General features: G+C 45.5%; 1 protein-coding gene across 2 annotated transcripts in view; it reads left to right on the top strand.

Annotated features, from left to right (window-relative positions):
- The first annotated feature begins 511 nt into the window (after positions 1-511).
- plxnb2b (plexin b2b) overlaps positions 512-21,535 on the top strand; it is a 92,137-nt gene continuing 71,113 nt past the window's right edge. The window contains exon 1 of one of the 2 annotated variants that reach the window (XM_079275261.1): positions 512-688. The gene's annotated coding sequence lies outside the window, so the exon portion shown is untranslated. The remainder of the gene's footprint in view (positions 689-21,535) is intronic. The other variant, XM_079275262.1, reaches the window with a different exon arrangement.

Raw genomic sequence — 21,535 nt, forward strand, 5'->3', positions numbered from 1 at the left:
GAAAAGAGCGGACTGGAAATCTCTCTCCTTGTCTCTCTCGCTCTCTCCGTCTCCTCTCCGGGGACTGTCAGTCGTCTGTATCTTTGCCGCTTCTTCCTCGTCTCTCGCCTCTCCTCCCACTTCTCTAACCCGCTAGCTCTGGTCTTCCCTCTGATCTGCCTCTTTTCAGCCTGGTAATTGCATGTCTGCCGGCCACCACACCTGTTGCTGTCAGTGCAGCGGTGTGGGAGAGAAGGGGGTCGCTACGCCCTCTGGCCTTCATGGTTCTAACCCCCTCACCACCACCACTACCAGAGAGGTGGGGGGTGTAATACACCGTGCGTGTACATGTGTGTTATGGGGTGCTCTCACAGTTGATTGTGTTTACCTGTAACCTTGAGCTTGTGTGTCTTCTCAAACCTGGCCAGTGCTGATGCTTTTCACTCACTCTTTCTCTCTCTCTCTCTCTCTCCCTAATCCTCTCCTCCCCCTCTCCCCTCATCCAGAGCCCGGGCCCTTAATGAAGCTGGGGGTCAGCAGCAGTGTGTGGCTAATTGGCCAAGTTTGCCCAGGGCTCCGGCTGCCTGTGATTGAAGTGTCCAGCGACGGCCCACTGTGCAGCCGCCGCTGCACCCTGCTCTGTTCCACTCCAACAGCCAAGACGTTCACTGCACCCCTGTCTGCGACTCCCTAGTGAGTAGCACCCGAGGTCATTCTATTTTCCTTTACACTCCCAATACTTTGTCCAGTTTTCTTTCTACTTGTATTATTTTCACCCAACGAAGAGTCCTCCGGCTCTGACTTTTCTCTGAATCACTTGTCCCACATGTCATCCTGTGTTTCCTTTTCGAAACATTTATCTTTTGTGCCTCATTTTTCAAAACTTCTATATGTCTCTTCCTTCCCAAACTGTATTTTATTTTTGCTAGACTAGACCACAGTCGCTGTTAGCATTTTCTCACTTATCTAGGCTTCTACCTCCCTCGCACTCTTTCTCGTCACTTGCCACTGTGGGATCCGGGCAATTACTACGGTCCCCCATTGGCCAACTGCCAGAAAAAAAACCCCCAACAACTTCCAGCCCCTATTTCTCTCACTATGAGCCGAACAGTCCCAGCCCGGCCAAGCTGTACCACACTGCTCTGCGTTAACTGGAGGAGTTGGAGGCGATGGAGGGGTGGGAGTGCCTCTAATTAATAGAGCCTCCACTTTCTACTCGTTAGGGCAGTCCTGGCTCCCATTGTTTGGCTGTCAGTACGAGAGTAGAGGTAGCAGGGCGATAGTGAGCTCTGGTGAACGGACTGAGCAGATAGGGTGAGCAGAGGGAAGGGAGTGGGGCAATAGCTAACCATCCCACCGGGGAGACACACAGGCAAGGGTCAGCCCCCAAGTACCATATTACACTAATGAAAACACTATTTTTTTTGTGATTGCGCTCATAGAAATGGAACATTGCTGGCCAGTAAATGGTCAACACTGTGTGTTTTGTGTGTCAGGACAATGGTCCAATTATAAGTCAAGTCCTATAAGTTATATTCTGTCAAAACTTCATTTGCACATCAGTAGGTTCCTGTGCTTGTTTATTAAGGGCTGCAAGTAATTAAATTTGCTCCGATGCTCATTAAATGAAGATCCCCTGCAATTAACTGCGAATATAATCGTTTTATATAGACAGCTGTAAAAGCTTCTTCTGCTCATACTTCACTGACGAGTTGGAAAACGGCCATGTTTAACCATGATTCACTCGGTCAATGAGGTGAATGAAAAGATGAGGAATATTAACATGTAATTGCACAAGATATACTGTGTTTGGGTTCATTCACTGTTCATCATTTCCTCCTAAACGGTTTCTGGGGTGTACTTTAAAACCCAAAGCTGCCACAAAGCCTCAGGACTTGCTGGTTTACTTGGTGTGCTTCACTCGTCCATCTGTGAAGGGTTTAGCTTGACAGGCGACTTATTTTCTCACTCATCTTCTCCATAATCAGCCGCTTGCTTAGGTCATAACTCTTGCGCTCCACTTTCCATCACATTTCCTCCAGTATGCCTGCCAGCCTGCCCGCTGGTGTTAAAGAAACGCCAAATATGGCTTATTTGAAATGTAGGCTACCCCATCTGGTTGTCCTAGCTGTGCTGAATTCGTAGAAGTTGGGTGGAGACTCAAGCTACACTTGCGACTGAAAAGACAGCACATTAAATATTCACTCGTCCTATTTTTAGAGTTTTGTTCACTGTTTTTGTCCCTTTATTGTTCCCACGCTTCATCTCACATCCCAGAAGATAGTGTAAATGTCATGGTAATGACATGCTTTTTGGTGTCCTTGAGGATTAGGAGGTGTCAGTCATTTCTCCCATGAGGCTTTGCCTTGGCACAACCCCGGTGCGAAGCGGTTCTCGGGGACGAATGAATTTGAATGCACAAGAGCAAACAAATGTCTTGTTTTTGTTTGTTTTTTGCAGCTGTTTTCGCAACTCTGACCTTTTTGTCTGCCGTGTTACTTTTAGATACTTTGAACATTAATCAATGCAGTCAACCTTGCAGCTCCACATTCTTATTTGTGTTGGAGATGCTCATTTAGTTTACCTTTTTAAACGTGTTTCCTTGAAGGAAATAGCAAAACATCGGTAAACAAGACCATTTAATGGATAGTTATACCTTTTGACACATAATATTTCAAAGAGGAAGCCATTACAAAATATTCTTTTTGAAAAAGGCTCCACATTTGTTTCGAGTATTACTGACTGCGATACTATAACTTTTTGAATTTGGTTCAGGTTAATCAAGTGAGGAGAAGACAGCTGTCCAACATCAAAAGTCCTTCTTTAAAATTCGTCAGAATTTAACTTTGCATCTCCAGAGATAAGAGTGAATAATTCATTTGTCAAACTGAATCAAAGTGATGATCCTTACTTCGATGTTTGATCTTTGGAAACTGAAATTGTCCCAATGACTTCTCGAATGACAATATGTTATGCAATCTAAAGCTCATTGCTATGATAAGGTTGAAAAATGGTATATTTATTTATTTTCTCGTTAACCGTAGAGTAATTTCTCTTATCTCTGCGGTGATAAATGTAGAATTAAATTCCAGGCTTTATAAATGTCTGATCACCAAACCAAGGTATTGCAGTACTCTAAACTAAAAATGCTGCTAGCCCCCTCCAGACGTACCTGCCAGATGATAAACCTAAATCACTGCAGGCCAACACAGACACGGGGCCCTCATCACCTGCCTACGTTTATCAAATGCCATGTCCGTGCGGGACCAAAATAATACAAAACACCTTGTTCCTGACTCATCACCCCACCTCCTCCAAGCTCCCCCATCTCCAACGTGGAAGTGCAGCCCTCCAGTTTTCCATCGCCCCCTGTGAATATCCAAGCTGTCGAGGCTGACTGGGCTGAACGTTTTCTTGCCAGGGCACAGTTGGAACAGATCCGGCCTCCGGGTCACATATACTGCTCCACTCCAGCCCCTGCAAACAAAGCCTGCTCTGCGCAACTGTCTTCTAAATGCTAAGCGCTTTGGATCGTTACGGTAGATTCCTTTTGTACATACTTAATCATTTTTTGAGACGGCTTGTCCTTTAAAAGCCTTACATGCTTTGCAGCTTGCTGAGCATGAGCTGCTGTTTGAGCAGGTTTTGTTATCAATAGAGAAATAGTCTTTTGTTAATCAACAAGGTGTATGATTGCAGAAATCTGTAAAGACGATGCAGGTGCTTTTTCTGTGGTTCCTCTATTTGAAGATTATGGGCTGTTGTTTACTCGGAGGCATAGTTTTTTGGAGCAGCAAAGTATTGCATTGGTTATCTTTCAGATGATGGTATAAGACCTGTCTGCCAAGTTAATCGCCCATCTGCACCCTTGGGGGGGCTGAGAAATGTGGCCGTCAGGCTTTACGGGAACATAAGCTAAACAGTCCGGCCCACTTTAAGGGGAGGCACGTAGAGAGACAGACTCCAGACGAGCCTCTCAAACGGTTTCATATCAAATCCGCAGACATACAAATCTCCACAATGATCTGCCAAGTTCCTGCAGAATTCACTGGAGCAGGGATAGCAGAATATCACACCCTCTCCCCTCCTCTCAGCCATCACTGGACGACGCTTGGCAGCAGAGGGTGATGAGAAACATCCGCGAAAGTCGGTGTGTGTGTGTGCGAATGGTTGAATACGTTCGCCAGATATATATATATATTAAAAAAAAGTGTTTTATGTTGTTGTTTTTTATTTTTGGAGGCATCTTTTACATGTCAGCAGACAAGTCAATTATTCTAACAGATCTCACAGTGGAATGAATGAAATAGGAACATAGATACAACATGCAAACTGTTTTAGTAGTTAAAGGCTCCAGGGCTGATTTCTTTTTAATAATCGATTCTGCAGCTCTGTTGGCAGATAAACGAGCAGGAGTAAGTGGGAAGAGAAGAGATGATAACGCACTTCCTTTTCAAGCTAAATTACTTCCTGTGGCTGGCAAAGAGGAAGTAGAGGCAGCCCCCTATTGCCGACATTTTCCTATTTTTACTCATTTGTCTCGACAATAGCAATATTGTGTTTGCATGCTGACTATTATATTGTCAGGAAAGAAACAATGATTCAGCAGGTCCTCCGGATGCTCCTGTGCAGCTGCCAGAGATGTGACTGCTCAGAGTCACTGAAGTCTCTTTTATTTGGGTGTGCTGAGTATTATAAATAATGAAATGGAGCCAGTAATTGGTGGTTCTTGGTAATTAGGACCAAGCTGTCAGCTAGCAAAGTTGCAGCCTGATGGCGGTGCAGTAAGGGCAGTAATTACTATTATCTATGGGGGTTGTTGACACAACAATAATCCCATTCTTAACCAGGATAGGGGAGCTTATGTTTGCTGTCCCCATTTTTAAGAGGTTCATCCACAATAATGCAGCTGACATAAATCCTTAAGTATTTGAGTTAATGTCTGTCAAGCTAACACAAACGTAAACGTAGAGCGAGACCCCGTGGCCTTTAATTTTCTGCTTGGTGACTAAGCTTGTCCATATTTTTCCACAAGTTAAACAGTTGGACTTTTCCCCTGCAAGCGGTGTGACGCCCAACCATGAACGGCATTATCAACTATCTCAGCAGGTTTTCTAATTCCCCTGTAATCCTGTCATTTCATTCATGGATACCGCCTGGGTTATTCTGGGCCCGGAGCATATCTGCCCGCCTGTCTCTGCTCCTCTGTGTGAGAGATTGGATTTCCCAACTCCCCTTCTGCTCCGCCTTGGCACGCACGCACGCACGCACACAAAAATTATATATATATATATAATATATTTTTTCATTCAAGAGGTCTAGTAGGAACAACATCTCTGTGTAGTCAACTGCCAATTCAAATAAAGAGTGCACATCAATTGTATTTTAACAAATTATTATTCTCAGTTTTCAAATTTAAGTAAAGTAAAATAACGGCTGCATTAAATAATAACTGACATAACAGAAAGCTTTTGAATAATGTGCATCTTAAAATAAAGTAATTCATTTTAGAAAAATGTATTTCATAGAATTGTCCTGCAGCTTTAAATTCAGTTCATTCAGGTGTGAAGTGATGTCAATAAAAAAGCCACAATTATATTTTTGTCATCTAAAAAGATAAATCAGTGAGCATGGATCTGTGGTTATTAAACAGATTGTTTCAGCTCTATCCTCTCTGTTAACATCATTGTTGTGAAGTGAATTAACATGTTAGGATTCTGATCATTTTATGATCTTAGGTTTATTTTCTGTCTTCATTTCAGATGTGAGTGGGTACGTTTGCTCGTTGGCTCAAAAGAGTTGTGCTTTGCCTCGTAGTGCGCTTCATTTGCCGCTTTTATCAATAGTTACGGTTTCTGAACATATGAGACACACTGTATTTAACTGCCTGCAGGAAGAATTAACATAGAAGAGTCTGTTCATTCATGCTCATAAATTCTGTTCTCTCTGAACACGTTTCTCTTTTTGGAGAAGGTCATGTGAGATAACTTCTCTGATCAGCGCAATTTTCCTGCTCTTGTTTCTATTTCCTCGTCTCTCCCCGTCTGTCACGGTGTGTGTGTGTGTGTGTGTGTAAACCTCGCTGGAGTCAGGAAACGTATCAGAATACTCATATTTGATTGGCTGAGCTACATCACATGATGTGATTTACAACGCATTGGTCGGTGTTTTCCTGCACCGCTGAACAAGTACCGTAACGGCTGAATAAGAGGCGCCGGTTAAAGTTTAAACTCGCTGCCTATTATGTATGATTCCAAACTATCGATTTTAGGTCCTGGGTCCGGATGCAACTGCGTCTGGGTCCGGATCCGGACCGCGGCCCGCCAGTTGGAGACCCCTGATATATAGGGTAGAGGACAATGACACCGTATACCGTGTAGGGGATGAGTCCTAGTTGCAGATATTTACTCGCCTTCGCTGAAGTGAAATTCTGCTCTTCTGGCTCAAGACTTCCAAGCACAGCATTTGCCCCTTGAGATGAAGCAAGCTAATGGCCTCAAAAGCAGAGTACCCAGGTGACATCTCCTCCTCCCGGAATCCATGCAAAGTAATGAACCTGCCGGAGACTCTCATGACTTTATGCAAGAAAGTGTGATTATCGGGTGATTTGAAGGGGGCAGCCTGGGGACGTGAGGGTGAGTAAAAGGCAGGCGAGTTGCTGTTTTCACCCATACTGTAGCACACAACACGCAAATTGCATCTGCTCTGAATTAAACATGTGGCACCTCGTTGCTTGAGGCGTGATGGACATTTAAACATATTGCTAGGCAGAGAAAATGGCTTTTTCAATAGGTTATTAATAGTAAAGACATTGTATTCATTTGATTATAATAAAACATCCATTAGACTCTGAGTGAACGGCATGGGGAGGTGAGGCCGGCAGAGTGCAGCTCAATTGTGCGTCTGCCCTAAATGAGCCAAGGAAAAGAGCTGGTTCCTGCAGATATTAGTTTCCTTTGTAGGGGTGCTCGGATCCGGTGATATGCTTCGCGAGGAGTAATAAAGAAATATATCTGTTTTTATTGTGCCTTGGCGACAGAGTTATGTTTAGAGCTGGTATAAAGAGCTGGAACATGGCGTAAAATGATATTATGGCCCATTAGGTGGGGGCCCGAGCTAAGCGTCACTAGCGGTAACTGAGGACTGGGGGTAATGGGGCCGCAGCGTATTGTCTGTGATCTGCTCTTTCACTTCTCACTGATTGAATCGTCTACAACACTGGCACTCCATCTCCTGGGGAACCGGAGTAGACGAGGTGATTTTGGCTGAAGACATCATTCAGTCAAACCTGGGAGATAAGAGAATGGGGTGGGGGAATTGGAAGGAAAGCATTCTGTGAAATGTAAAGGAAAGGTGACGTTCAAGAATAATTGCTCAATTGTTGTGTGGAACGAGCAGATACCATGGTGTGTAAGGGTTCATTTTTTGATTTAGACATAATCTCGTTCTTTATTGCTGCGCATAGGGTCTCTCGCAGCAAAACAATAAACATGTTTTATGTTAGTTGGATTGTGACCAGAGGAATGTATATCAGTGCTCCTGCTCTCCTCTCGTGGTTTAGCTCTGCTTATGCTTCACTACGGCCTGAACCGATGCTCTCAAGTCACGTGACCTTATATCTTGGTATCTCTGGTCTGGATCTCTACAGAGCTGGCCTTCAACTGCTGGGGCTTTTCCCAGTGGATATCAACGGAAGGGGTACGGATCAAATTAAGGTGCTAGCTGGCAGAACCTTTAACGTGCCCTTCCCTTAGGACCCACTCCAGCTAGACATACAGTGAGGATATAAAGGGTCTGCAGTGGTTGAGAAGCAATAAATTAGCCTACCTAGCTCGAGGCTCGTCTACACCCACAGCTCGCCTGTAAACTCGGCTTCACCTCTCGTCCTTGTCAAAGCTACACCCTTCCAGTGTTGAATAGGCGAGACATTGTGTTGAGCGGCATAGTTTATCTGCTCTCCTGCGCAGCCGGCATGGGGGCTCGGGAAGTAATCTGAACCACGCAGGCAAAGAATTCCAGGCATCCTGAATGGAACCAGATGTGTGTTTTTGTTCACTCTTGTCTCATGCATGCTCGTGGTGACTTGGACACAGACATACGTGAGCGTGCTTCTGGGGGCACACGCACACACACACACACACACACGCACACACACACACACACACACACACACACACACACGCATAGAATAACAAAACTCCTGCAGCGCAGTCTGGCTGTCATAACAGAAGCAGATGATATGATAAGAAACGGGATCAGCCAGAAATGGCCACTGCAGGCTTGTTTATGTCAGCGCGACCCTCCTCCTCCCTACACACACACACACACACATAGATTAGCACTCAGATTGTGATGCCTCTACATGTTTGTACACGTCTGCCTGTATTGACCCAGGGATGAGCAACACACGTATCTCCATCAGCATTTCCTAACATGTTTCCTTCATACTTTTTAGTGATAATGATCTTTTAGAAGTGAAAATCGTGATCTGAAACCTCAGAGGAAGGGTGGTTCAAAATTAACAAGAAGAGGACTGTGTTGTATTATATTTTCTGAAATTTACAAAGAAAAAACTGGACTTGCCATTCCAACCAATTATTCTGTAATGCATCAAGGGAACACTGAGGCCATTATACAAGGGAGGGACGGATACCTGACTCGAGTATGATTTATAGCCAGAGAGAAAGTTAAAGTTAGACGTTGCCGCAAACTCCAAAGGCAGAGGAGTGGCTTATTTTTTCAGGAAATCCCGTCAATGGATCAATTCATAGAATGAATTGAGACGTCAAACAAGTAGTAGTCTTTCTTCAAGATGGATGTTTTGACTAGTCATAGCAGAAAAAAGGGCCATTGTAACAAACAATATTAATGATAGCTCTGCTCTATTCAAGTATCCCAGTGAGCCACCAAGCACAAAACCAGATAACTGGAACACTTATTGATTATACTATATGTCAACAAAAGTACTACATGTATTTACATGTCTGATTGCCCTCTGACAGCTATTTGTTGTGTTGCTTTTTTGGTCACATGTTGCTGCTGCTGTAAAATTGGAAGTCTTTGTAAAAATCGAAGTGTCAAGAAATGGTTAACGTCACCAGCTGGTTTCTGGCATTTCACCCACATTGCATAAGTGTTGACCCCGAGGCCGTGGTTAAAGCACTTAGATGCTTCCGCCAGCAACACACAAAAGCTTTTCAAATCTATTCCACGTCCAAAGACGCGTTTCTCCTTCTTCTTGGCTCCGCTGTACCATCAAAGGAAGTGGTGTTCATCGGCCAGCTTTATTGCTGGCAGGAATGTGTGACTAAGTGTGTGCACGCTTGTTGCCTGAACATCTAGGCCTGTATCTGCCATCACCACAGGAAATGACCAGCCGTTTTCTTTGAAGTCCCAGCTGAGTTTTTCCATTATTCCCACTATCTCCAGAGACACAAGGCGACACACACCCCCACCTCCCCCCTTACATTGCTGATGCTCTGCACTCAACCTCCGCTGCTCCCCACTCAGAGCCTTGCCACCAAATGCTTGTTAGAATGCAGAACAAGCGTCTATTAGCATAGAGTATGGGCAGAAACTCAAACGCAACATACGGGAAATTCTAAGATTCCACAACCCTGGCCCATCCTTCCGCTTCTTCCCTTTCTCAGTTATTCCCACTTCAAACCTCTACTTCCTCTCTTTACGCTCCTAGCAATGCAAAATGTGTGCCGTGCGGAGATGAAATAAATCGGATCACTGTGTAGAAGTGTTCAGCCCCCCATGGTGCACCGCTGTGTGGTAGGATTGGCACGCGCTCACTAGAACTTCGTTTGTGCCAATCTGGAGCAGCCTACAAACATGGAATCAAATATTTCCGCACACACACTAACAAACAGCAACTGTCTTCTCTCCAGTGGCTCACACAATATATATGTACAACTCTCAGAGCAGGGAGGCAGATGCCTTGTTTATCTGCCAGTTGGGCGCATGCCAAAGCAGCGTGCCTGCGTTGGGTGTGGTTGAAATCTGGGTTAGGAAGTCCCTCGTCGAGGTTATTACACGCAGTAATGCGAATGAAGCTTTTGCTCCAGTAATGGCATTACCAAATGGAAATGCTAACCCTCATGTTCAAATTGAGCATCACAATTTACATTGACAAAATCCTAATGACTAAATATCCAGTCCACTCGCAGTGGGATGAACTGGATCATGTGTATGTTAATGCAGGCTCTGGGCTACAATTACAAATGCATTACTCCGTGCTAAAGCCGGTACATTTTTTTTGTGACATGTGACGGTACAATACTGAGTGTCTGTGCCGATACCATACTTTGATAAATATAAACCCCTTTTTTTGTTTTTCAACCCTTTCACAAAAGAACCAAACTTCTCAATGCGTCAGTGTTTTTATGTTTTTAACACAAGCACCAATAAGAGGTTGCACTTTGTCTCTCTGGCCTCATTTTCACTTTCATCTCCCTGCGTTTAACATTTATTCGGGCATCAATGTTTCCTGATTGAGAGGAGCAAATATCTGATCATTAAATAAATAGCCAAGCGTTCAAGGCCACGGTCACACTTCGGTCAGAACTCAAAAAGCACAGAGTCGATACACCGCCGCACTCTTCCATTATCTGTGTGGAGCCTGTGGTGTTATAGATGCTTTCTCTGTCCAAAGGTTGCTATTTGTTCCCCCCTTGCTGTCTGATCAGTGCTGTGTGGCTGTGGCTTTTTGACTTCTCTGTTTGGCCTTCTCCCTCCGTCCTGCTGGCTGGCTTTGTCTGATTTATGACAGCCTGGAGCTAATGGTACAGAACCAGGATTTGTGTCTGTGGTGTTGTGACTGGACCGGTGCCGGCTCATTGGCCTCTTCACTTCTCTCTCTCTCTGTCTCTCTCGCTCTCCTTCAGGATAAGGTGGTCGAAACAGAGTGAGATGGCCGGTGAGCGGCTCGGCTGTTGATCAGCATCCGTGCGCTGCGACTCAATCGTCTTCACATACCCCCCTCCCCCTCTCTCTTGTATTCTTTCCACCAGATGAACCCGGCTGCAGGCTGGCGGGGGAGCTGACTCACCTTCAGACAAGGCCATCACCGCCAGACCTTGCCTAACCTTTCATCCCTTTTCATTCCTCTCACTCCCCCGGTCCTTCCTCACAAACACTCACTCCCACATACACCCCACATACACATTTTCCCGTCGCTCTCTGTCCCTCCGTGTCGGCACCAAAGAGTCCGGGGCCAGGCTGCGAGGCAGGCAGGGGGCCTTGTATGTGGAACTGTGTTAATTAGCACAGGAATCTGGAGACGAAAGCCACGTTATCTACCTCCACAACCCCCCCCCCCCTCCAAACCTCATCTCGCTCCTGCTCCCTCTCCACGTCTCTGGGGGTTGCTTCCATCATGCCGCTTGCGTCGCCAGGTTTGTGAAGGATGTCGCCGCCAGCTGTCTTTTTCATGGACGGCTGCCAACCTCTCCCCATATCTTCTGTCCGTTGTCATTTCCTCGTTTATTCCCTTCGCTCTCTCTCTCTCTCTCTCGCTCTTTTCTCACCTCCCGCCGCTCATCTGTTAATGAACTCGGTGTCTCGAGCCCGTTTGTTTTCCAGCCTTGTCTTAGGGAGAGTGTTTCTTTTTAGGCGAGGACATGGTGTTATGCAGCCCTCGTTGGCACATTGGCGCAGTGGTACCAAGGTCGGGCAGGGCGGGTAGCGCCGATGTCAGCAGACAGTCTGTGGCCGCCACACCATGCCAGCATTGCAATATGTGTGCAGTGTGTTAAGTGCAAAACAGACACTCCATTTCCTTTTTGGCCTGGCAGCGTTTTGCCTTCTTCGACGGCCCCGATAAAGGTCAGAAAAGCATGGGCAGACAAAGAGGGCTTTATCTCTCGTCCAAACAATAAGAATCTTAATCGATCGGCACATTCTGTGCCACCTTCCTCTCTTTCCACCCGGCCCAGCAACATATTTTCTGCATGGTAGCAGTCCTGCCGTGGCGCTTTCGCCCCTTATTGAGTTCTTTGTTCTGTGGGTGAACCAATTGTGAGTTTCAGATAGAAAGAGACAGTGAAAGACAGAAGCAGAGACGACTATTGTAGATATGTCTGAGCCAATTGGTGTATTTTAAAGGATGGCTGAAACTTAGAACTTGAGTCTATCAGTGTGGTTTCTTGTCCATCTGAGTGGGAATCCATTTGTGTGTCTCTGTGTTTTAGTTGCTGAGTAGCTCTGTCTCCCCTGGTGGGTGCTGTTAAGCTCTCCTGCACTTTATTTGACCCTGGTCTCCTATGAGGTGTCATAGCAAGCCAAGTGTAAAACAGATGTATGCCAAATAAAGACATGAAATCCCTCACACACACACACACACACACACGCACGTGCACACACACACACACACACACACACACACACACACACACACACACACACACACACACACACACACACACACACACACACACACACACACACACACACACACACACACACACACAGAGAGTGAGTCAGTCAGTCCTTTTGTTCACACAGTATAACTTTTGCTCCAGGGAATTCTGGCTTCATAAATTGAGCTCACTTAGCCTTTGATTTTATCAATCAATCTGCACTGGCAGTGCTTAATGAAGGACACACAGGGCAAGGCTAATTGTGCCTTTAAACCAGTTGCATGTGAAGAATTTCCATGTCATTAGTCCCTTTGCTACAAATCGGAGAGCGGCTGTTCTGCTCCTCTTTCTCCAAAACTTCTATGCGTCTTTGTTGTTTTGTTTTGTTTATCTGTTGTCTCAACTTGTCCTTCAACACCCCAAAAAGCCTCCCAATAGTATTTCATCCATGGTTATATAGGCTTTTGAGATCTAGAGTTTAAATATCCTCATTGATGAGCTACTGTGATACCCTTGCTTCCACCAACAGGGGAATTAAGGCTGCTTTTGTACAGTAACTCCTCGGTGCCATGCAGAGCGGTTATGGTGCCTTCTCTCAGAGAAATAGAGGAATGGGGACAGAGAGGTGGCAGGCAGCTTCTCTCTGATCTTCTGCCTCTCTCAGAACCATCTGTCTGGTGCTGGCCCGACATTTTGCGCCGCTTAGTATTAGCACTTACAAATGTATACATTTCTCACTTCTAGCTTTTGAGAGGAGTCGTACCCCTCGCTGAGTTATGTGCGCCAGGAGATGGGAAGCGAGAGCAGATTGGGAGCCGGGCAGAGTTGTGGGAGCGATGGCTGCCAATGCTTCATTGATGGGGAGGGGTGGGAGGGAGGGAAGGGGTGCACACGATTGGTTGGATAACGGAAGGAGTGCTGCGGATTGGCTGTGCGATCATAGTTTATAATATATCCCAGACTGGCTAATGGGATATGTTTGTTTCCAGCAGCTTGATATCACAGCAAGCAACATTAACTCTGAATACAGTCTGGTGTACGGCTATCGTTCCTATTCGTACACGGATAGAACATGCATGAGCAACAGGTTTTACCCGGCAACTTTGTAAAATCACTAACTTGAGTGACGGAAAGCCTCCGATGCCCACACTGAATATGTAAAAGCATGCATTAAACTTCTATTCATGCCGTGTTTGCCAATTCATTTCTGCTGTTAAAGATGGTGTTGCTCTGTTAGTCACAGATGGAGGTTTAAGAAGTTTGGGGGGCACAAGCAAAATGATATTCACAGATGCTAATAAGCTACGGTACATACAGCGTAGCACTCCTGTCAGTTGCCAGTGCTAGGTAAGCTTTTGAGTCATACAGCGGGATGATTTGGTGTTAAGTCTGTCTGCGCCTCTTTCTTTTTTTTTTTTTTTTTTTTGGAGATATCTTGGGGTGAGCAGCTTTTATCCAAGGCTTCCATTTCTCTTTAGAGGCTGGTGACTGACTCTCCCGCCCCTCCTTCTCGGTTCCTCGCTGCTGTGAAATGGGATTGCTTTCTCGTTCGTTAAAGATTTTCTTGTCGCTGCCTCGTACTACTCCAGGAGTGAGATCACTTGAAATGGCTGAAAGTTCTCAAAAACCCACTGGAGTATTATGGCGTGGCAGCAGCGGTGTGGGGTGGATTGGTGAGCCAACATAAATAAAGAAAATTGCTCTTTTTTTCTGTTTTTCCAAATTAAATCTGTTTGGGGGACTTTTTTTTTTTTTCTTCTTTTTGACAACACAAATTAATTCCGGCAAGTTGTCGCTTTACATTAAAGCATGAAGCTGCTGGTGTAAGGCAAAGCAATCCCTCTCCTGGTTGCCATGGAAGCAGATGGGTTGTAGCATTGGGCACCAGCCGTGATGAGTCTGCCAAAACCACTGCCCACCTATATCCTATATGCTCTTTGGGGGGTTAGTGGTTCAGACCATCCAGTCTTCTCTGTGACAACATTTTGCCCATTTTGGAATTGCACTGGCGTTTTGTAAAACACTGTTCCCATGTGTGGTTCACCCCGATCCTTTCATGTGATCGCTCCCTCACACTCTAAGAATCAAACAGCAGAGGATAATCTTCCTGTGCTCCGAATAATTGTGTTATTCTAAGCACTTTTTGCATAAAATAAGCCTTATGACCTTTTCTCACAAGAACCCCCCCACGCCTCTCCTCCTCCATCCTCCATGCCTTCCATTTCTGCTCCACTTGCTCCCTCCTTTTTCAGTCAAATTCTCATCAGTTCCATCTGCCCCCAAAACAACACAACTGCTCCACGTGTCTCCCACCCATGCCCCAGCACCTACAGCGTTGGCGTACCAGTGCAGCGTTGTTGGGGGGGGGGGGGGGGGGTGCAGCGCCAATCTTAATCACATTGGGTGAGCACACCTGTGAAAACAGATGTCCACCAGGGCCTGCATGCTGTTCCTCTTTAGGGTGGAGCATCTGCGGATGGCTTTCCACCACTCCTCGGCCTCCTCCTCCTTCTCCCCCACCTCTGCACAGAGTTTCTCAGGTCCCCAGCAGGCATGCTTGGCCCCGACACCCAGACAGGAAGGGCTCACAGCGGCATCAGGCGAGGTAGAGGAAGCACCGGTCCCCAGGCTTTACCCCCTACTGTGTTTACTTTAATATTAGCCCTGCTCACAGATGATGAGTAATATAGGTACGATCAAAGACGCAGAGCTCTTCTCGCTCCCAAATGGGCAGACATGTTTATATTATGAAGTACAAGATCAATTCAAAAGGAATTTGAAGCTGCTATTACCCGAGATCAATTTGTTTTTGTCCTTTTTATTAGAGAATTTGATAAACACCAGGTGTTGACCTTTAAAATTAACTTCTCAGATTATGAATAGATCTCAGTCATAAGAATGGGCTTACACTGTTATTTAGTGGCATTAGTGCAGGCATGCTAATTCCTCTATACGATTAAGTGCTTTATGATGGCATTAGCCAGCACAATGTTGTGTTTTGTATAATTACGTCCTTATCTGATAGAAGCCATCTTTTCAAGCCGGTGCCACATAGCTGTGCTTTTGTCTAGAGGCGTTTGGTGTAATGTACGGCATTAAATTGGTTCGACAGATAACTACCGCTGTTAATGAGTTAACCAGACAGAATGATCTGTATTGGCGAATTTTTAAAAGGCAATCAAAGCATAGTAGAAAGGGATTATGTGATTTCTATCCAGCTGTGCTTTCCCATTCGCCGTTCTGCCACCTCTGACATTTCAGCCGAAAACCTCCTGGCTGCCCAGTCTTATAAAGATACCCAAGTGCCCCACCTACGGAGACACAGAGGTGGCTAAAACCAGGCAGTCTCGCCCGTTCTTGCCCAAGAAATGCACAAATGAGCTGATGCTTTTTAGGATTGGTTCACCTAAATTACAAAAAAAAGTACTTTCCCACTTACATTTGCTAGCTTTCTAGCCATGCAGATGGTTTCTATTTTAGTTTGTTAATGTTTTTCTGAGATATCTGCTGCCATCCAAGCACAGTTTAGGTGAAGGGGATTGTGTGTGTGGCGCTCACAGCAGTAAAGAAATAACATTTAAAAAATGATTTAATGGCAGTGTTTCTTTCCAGAAACAGCGTCTCCATTATGATGGATAATTCATCCCATTGGAACTACTTTCTACTCAATAAGTAGTCCCTATAGGCCAATTTGGATGGGATTTATATCTTTGAGTGGCCGTGGCGGGGTGATTTCCCTTTTTACCTCTGCCAGTGAATTTAATCTGGACTGGAGCGCATATGTCTGTGATTTTTCACCTCTGGCCCAGTCATAATCGCAGCTCTAATTATCTACTGTTCTTTGGCAAACTCGCTGGTCCTGTCTGGAGAAACACTTTGCATTTTAAAAGTGTATCTCTGAATTTCTAAACATTGAGCAACTGAAGTAGAAAATGATTTCCTTACATGACAAATCACTCATTGACATCAGTCAACGCATACTATGAAGGGAAAACTAAAGAAAAACTTTAAGAAGAAAGACAGTTTGCAACTGCATGTGTTCATAAGTAAATTACAACTAAACAATGACTGGTGAGAAATGATAATATAGAGAATAATACAAAGCTCGTAGGTGATGATAGTGATTTTCCTGCAGCTTATTGTCTCTCATAAAACCTGCTGCTGCAGTTAGCCAGTAGGTCAAACGACGTCTGAAACTGCGACAAGGTAAGAGGAGAGGTATTTAATAATATTCTATTACGTTGGAGACATAAATCAGAGCTAACATTGAAGCTATCTACATGTCTGGCATCACCAGAGCGAGGGGAGAATATGTTTTTTAAGGATTTGTTTGAACCGACCCTTTGATCATTTTTACATTAAGACAAGTGGCAGACCCAGACCCATCCATCCCTGCTCCAGCCTCCGTCTGCTGCTCCAGCCTCTTGTCCACCCAGCATCGATCCAGGCTCTTATCTCCACTCTGATCCCTGTGTTATTTCGGGAGCATAGGGATTGCTTGATGATCTATTGACCTGATCTACCGATCTGTACAGTCGACCACAATGGACCATCTACTGAAGAGGAGCCTGCAGGGCACACACTCCCACTCTACATGCGCCCTGTAACCAGTCTCCATGCTCTTTGGTTCCCTGTGTAACCCCGGAGAGATTAGGCCTTAATGTGCTTCAAGCATCTGGCTGTGAAGTAGTCTGTGTGTTTCCGCTATCTAACGGCGCTGTTCCTAAGATGACTGCTGATGACTCGGCTCAGCTTAATCCTCTCACTGTGTTTTCATTTAACTTAATATCTTTGTGCATATGAGTTACAGGCAATGATTTGTGTAGCTACTTAGGATTGCTTGTAGCGATATTGCCTCATTTGAACTGTGACTTTTATGCTCTCTGCAACAGGCTTACACCACGGTTGAATTGAAAACAAGGCACCAGAGTTGAACTTGAAATGGAGATTTGTGGTTTCGCCCATGTTCGACATTAGCTTTGGCGACTGTAAACGTACAGAAAGTAGATCGAGGGGAGCGTATTCATAGACGGCCTGATGCAGGTATTGTCTTAACTTATGTGAACACACCACTTAAACACCACTGACACATTTGATTGGATCTTGCCCTGTTTCTGGTGTGCACTGTGGCACCTTGGGCTGTGCGAGTGCAGTTGTTGCGACACGTTGAGCTCGTCATGGGCGAGACCCTCGGGGGTTTGCAAGACACAAATAAATGACTCCAATGTGTGTGATGCATTAGTAGGGTTTTTCCGGTGCTTTTGTGACCGTCTGTCATGCTCGCAGCGCAGCTCCAAGAGAATGATGTGCAATCATATTTGCTAATGTCTCATCTCCTGCCACAATCTTGTAAAAATGTCTCCCTTAAACAACACTTAAAAGTATTTCAAAAAGCTGCATTTGCTTTAAATGTACAAGTCTTTAAATTGATGGTGATGCTCAGCGAAAGGTTACCTGAAGCATTTAGACTTTTCATGACTTCTTGTTTACTCTTTGTTCGCCGGCTTTGCTGCTAGGTACATAAGACAGTGTGATGTGGTGCAAAATAAATCATGAAAGTTGACCAGTCAAGGGCAATCCAACTGCTTGGGTTCAACACTCCTACTGTTCTGCTAAATTGTGTGCATGTATTATTGATTAGGGCTGGGCAATATGGAGAACATCACCTTTTTAACCAAATACCTCAATATCGATTTTATGACGCTATTGTAAGGTTGATCAGTGGCGCTTTTACACTGATATCTTTTGATGAATAATCATCAGTAATGTGTATATAATGTCTAATTGTAGAAGTAAAATAAATGACATCACTTTTCTGTAACGCAGCCTTTAAAACCAGGAAACGACAACACTTCAAGCTGCTCTCTCAGGCTGAGCCAGTGGAGTAACGGTGCGTTAAAGTGAGGTCACTCGTTCTCTCACGTGGGAAATATCTATTAAAGTGGAGTACCAAATGTGTTGACGAACAAGGGAGCTCATGACTTGTAATTTTGTTGTTCGGTGCACTTCTGTCCCATCCTGGTGAGTAATTAACACTGCGACTGTGGTTTGGTTGCAGTGCTTTATCTCATTATGTTTATTAATATGACCCGGACTTGTCACTCATCACAACCATTTACAGTTAAGTGAAGGTATTTACACCTTTTGCTTAGGGCCATGTTAATTACGGCTGAAATTAAACTTCAGGTCTTTCTGCTGTAATTTGTGAACAATACGAAGCGGTATAACGGATATTATGAGATGTTTCTAAATTACAAATATGCCAACATCCTGCAGTTATTAACTGTATGAAGTTAATCCACAATATATGGTATGCACCATCACTCGTGCAGCTTTGACATTAGAGGTACACGTCCTGCAGTGCAGACACACACTCAATGCAGATCGTGAGCAGTGGCATTTGTCCAGTCGCAGAGATGCCATGGTGTGATTGCGAATGGTGACACACACACACACACTACTGCATGCTGACGTTATGAAATGAATGTGGCTGCGATCGATATCGGACAACTTTTAAGCAGCTCAATTTTACACTTGCTGCAGGGAACAGATGGTACTCACTGATAATCTTGCTGGAGGTGGGTCCATGGCAGAGAAGAAGACACAGTGAGGGGAGACCAGATCCTCCCGAGCACAGGAGGAGGGAGAAAAGAGGTTAAGGAGCTATGCGATACTTATTCACGTAACCTGCATGGGTGAATGATTCCCGAATCAGATTTCCGAAATGAATAGTTCATTTCACATCAGCTCCGACTGCCTACAACACATGACCCTCACCGAGCTCCAGATTCATTTATGCACAAACAGCTGCAGCGCAATTGCCGTGTACAATGATCTCTGTACTCCGGCACGGTTATCATTAACATCAATGCTTTATGTAGCTGGAGGGCAAATATTTCTGTTCACACTGTGTTTTGAAGGAAAAACATTCTAGTGGCACTCAAATATTGAAATACACCCACAGGCTCGCTAATGCCTCAGCCGCTGAGTGCGTCGCATTTTGTTCCTGCTGTCTGAGGCTGAGGGGATACCTGTTGAAGAATATTCAGTGTGCAGAAACCCGTCTGGTCGGTAATTGATAGGCATTGATAGGGCCGGGAATCTATGTGAAAATAGGCCTCTATCTACATCTCGTAAATCTCTGTCATGTCAGGTTGAATCTCCCCAAACTACATGTCCCGGGGGAATGGGTGAATGAGACAAGCTCCCCAGTGTTGAAAAGCATGTTATTGGAGCCCATTCCTGCTCTGGGATTCCTTTTGGGCCCCTGCGATTACAGTGCCTCAGCCAGCCAGTGTTTGTGTGTATGCCTCTTACCGAGTGAGTGCGTGAGAATATGTGCTCCACCAACTTTTTCTGTGTGTGTGTGTGTGCGTGCGTGCTGTTCCTCGAAACGACTCGCTTAGAGCTGAAAGCAAGACTGAGTGAGGGATCAGAATTCTTAAAACAAGTCTGGGCACATCTGGTTGTGATTGGCAGGAGAAAAAAGGGTCCTTGTGTTCTGGGAACTGGCAGCGAAAACCTGACCCAACCCAGTATAACCAAGCCCAGTACAGTACAGAACCAGCCAACACTGGGGGGAAAAAATACCAACAGCAGGACTGCTCCCCTTCACCCTCCCTACTTATTCTGACTCTTGGCCAAATCTCATAATCCCACAGCAAAGCCCCTGGCAGCGATTTCTTTCCCCCTCCTTATATAAACACTGTTTAGACTTCTCCCATTCCTTCCATTTCAACATAAGAAAGTAAGGGCTGCCATGAGCCAGGTAGACCCAGAGCTCTATTGCATTTGGCCACAACTCTTGTGTCAGGGATAATGATGCCCCGGGGGGGCGAGTGTGTGCCTGAATGTCTGTTTGCTCATCTTGCCTCATCTCATTCTTAGTGGGAGGAGGGAAAATTGCTCTGGGCAGGCGGTATATGGAAAGGCATTTCATGGCTGGTGCTAAAGTGGGTTATTCTTCCATCTGTTTGATTTTCAAGTTAAAGGTTCGGGAGGGCTGGACGCAGTTTGCGTGTGAAGGATGGCACGCCGCAGATTGAACGTGACAGAAGAGACCCCTCCTCCGCCCCCCTTTCAGCCAAGTGTAACTGAGAACAGTGGCAATTAAAAAAAAAAAAGGGATGCCAGCGTTTACAGCCCCGAGCCATTGTTTTGCCCTGCCTAGTCTCATTGCGGTCATTATTTGGACTGGCGTTTTTACCTGCGACGCGTCAATGCAGTGCTGGTTTTGGAGATAGCCTGGCCGGCTTCTCCCTGGTGGCTACAGCTGAAAACAAGCCCTGTCACCTCAGTGGATCCAGCTCTAATTCAAATGGAGCATGTGCGTTTAGCCTTCTGAACCTCAAGCCCTCTGCTTGGACACACAGAGGCAGTTAAACTCCAGCTCCAGCTACAGAGAGAATATCATGGCTTCTGTTGTTGTGCCTTTAGTGCTGCAGGGACTATTGGCCTTCCTTATTAAGCAAGCCGACTGGTGACTGGGCAACAAGCCTGGGTGTGCGAGTATTCTCCATGTACGAGAGACACACACACACACACACACACACACACAACTGAGCAGTATGTGTGTGTATGGAGGAAGGCAGGCAGGACGCCTGAGGCTGAGCACTGAAGCCAGAGCACTACTGGTGTTTCCACACATGCCACAGATCCAGTGACCCTCACCAGCATAATGACTGCGGGGTTAATTCCCCAGGAGTGGCCCGGCGCTCAGAGAGAAGAGATGAGAAGGAGCGTGGCAGGGAGGGCAACACAGAAGGCCATGACTATACAATGTGCTGCAGCTCTTATTCTTCCATGTAACACAGACTGATCTGTTTCTACCCCATCCTTTCTGATGGGATTTTGCAAGCTGCCAATAATCCACTGCCATTGTGAGACGTCTCTCTCTCTCTCTCGCTCGCTCGCTCGCTGTCTCTTGCTGTCTCTCTGTTTCTCATTCTCATGGATTTCTAAAGCTAAAAATAATTTCACCACAAATGGCTAAAAAGCTGAGAGGGAGGAGGGTTTGTTTTTCTATCCCTAAACCATGGCTGAAATGTTTGAGAGAGGGTTTTACTGGCACAGAGCAAGAAGTGGAATTACACAGTGACAATCTCCTACTCCATCTCTGAGGCGCTGTAAGACGAGGCAGAAATGCCCATTTCCCCGGCGCATTAAGTGATTTGCAGGGCGGCAGTTGGGTA

Source organism: Melanostigma gelatinosum (assembly GCF_949748355.1).
Source record: "Melanostigma gelatinosum genome assembly, chromosome: 1".
Classification (NCBI taxonomy): Eukaryota; Metazoa; Chordata; class Actinopteri; order Perciformes; family Zoarcidae; genus Melanostigma; species Melanostigma gelatinosum.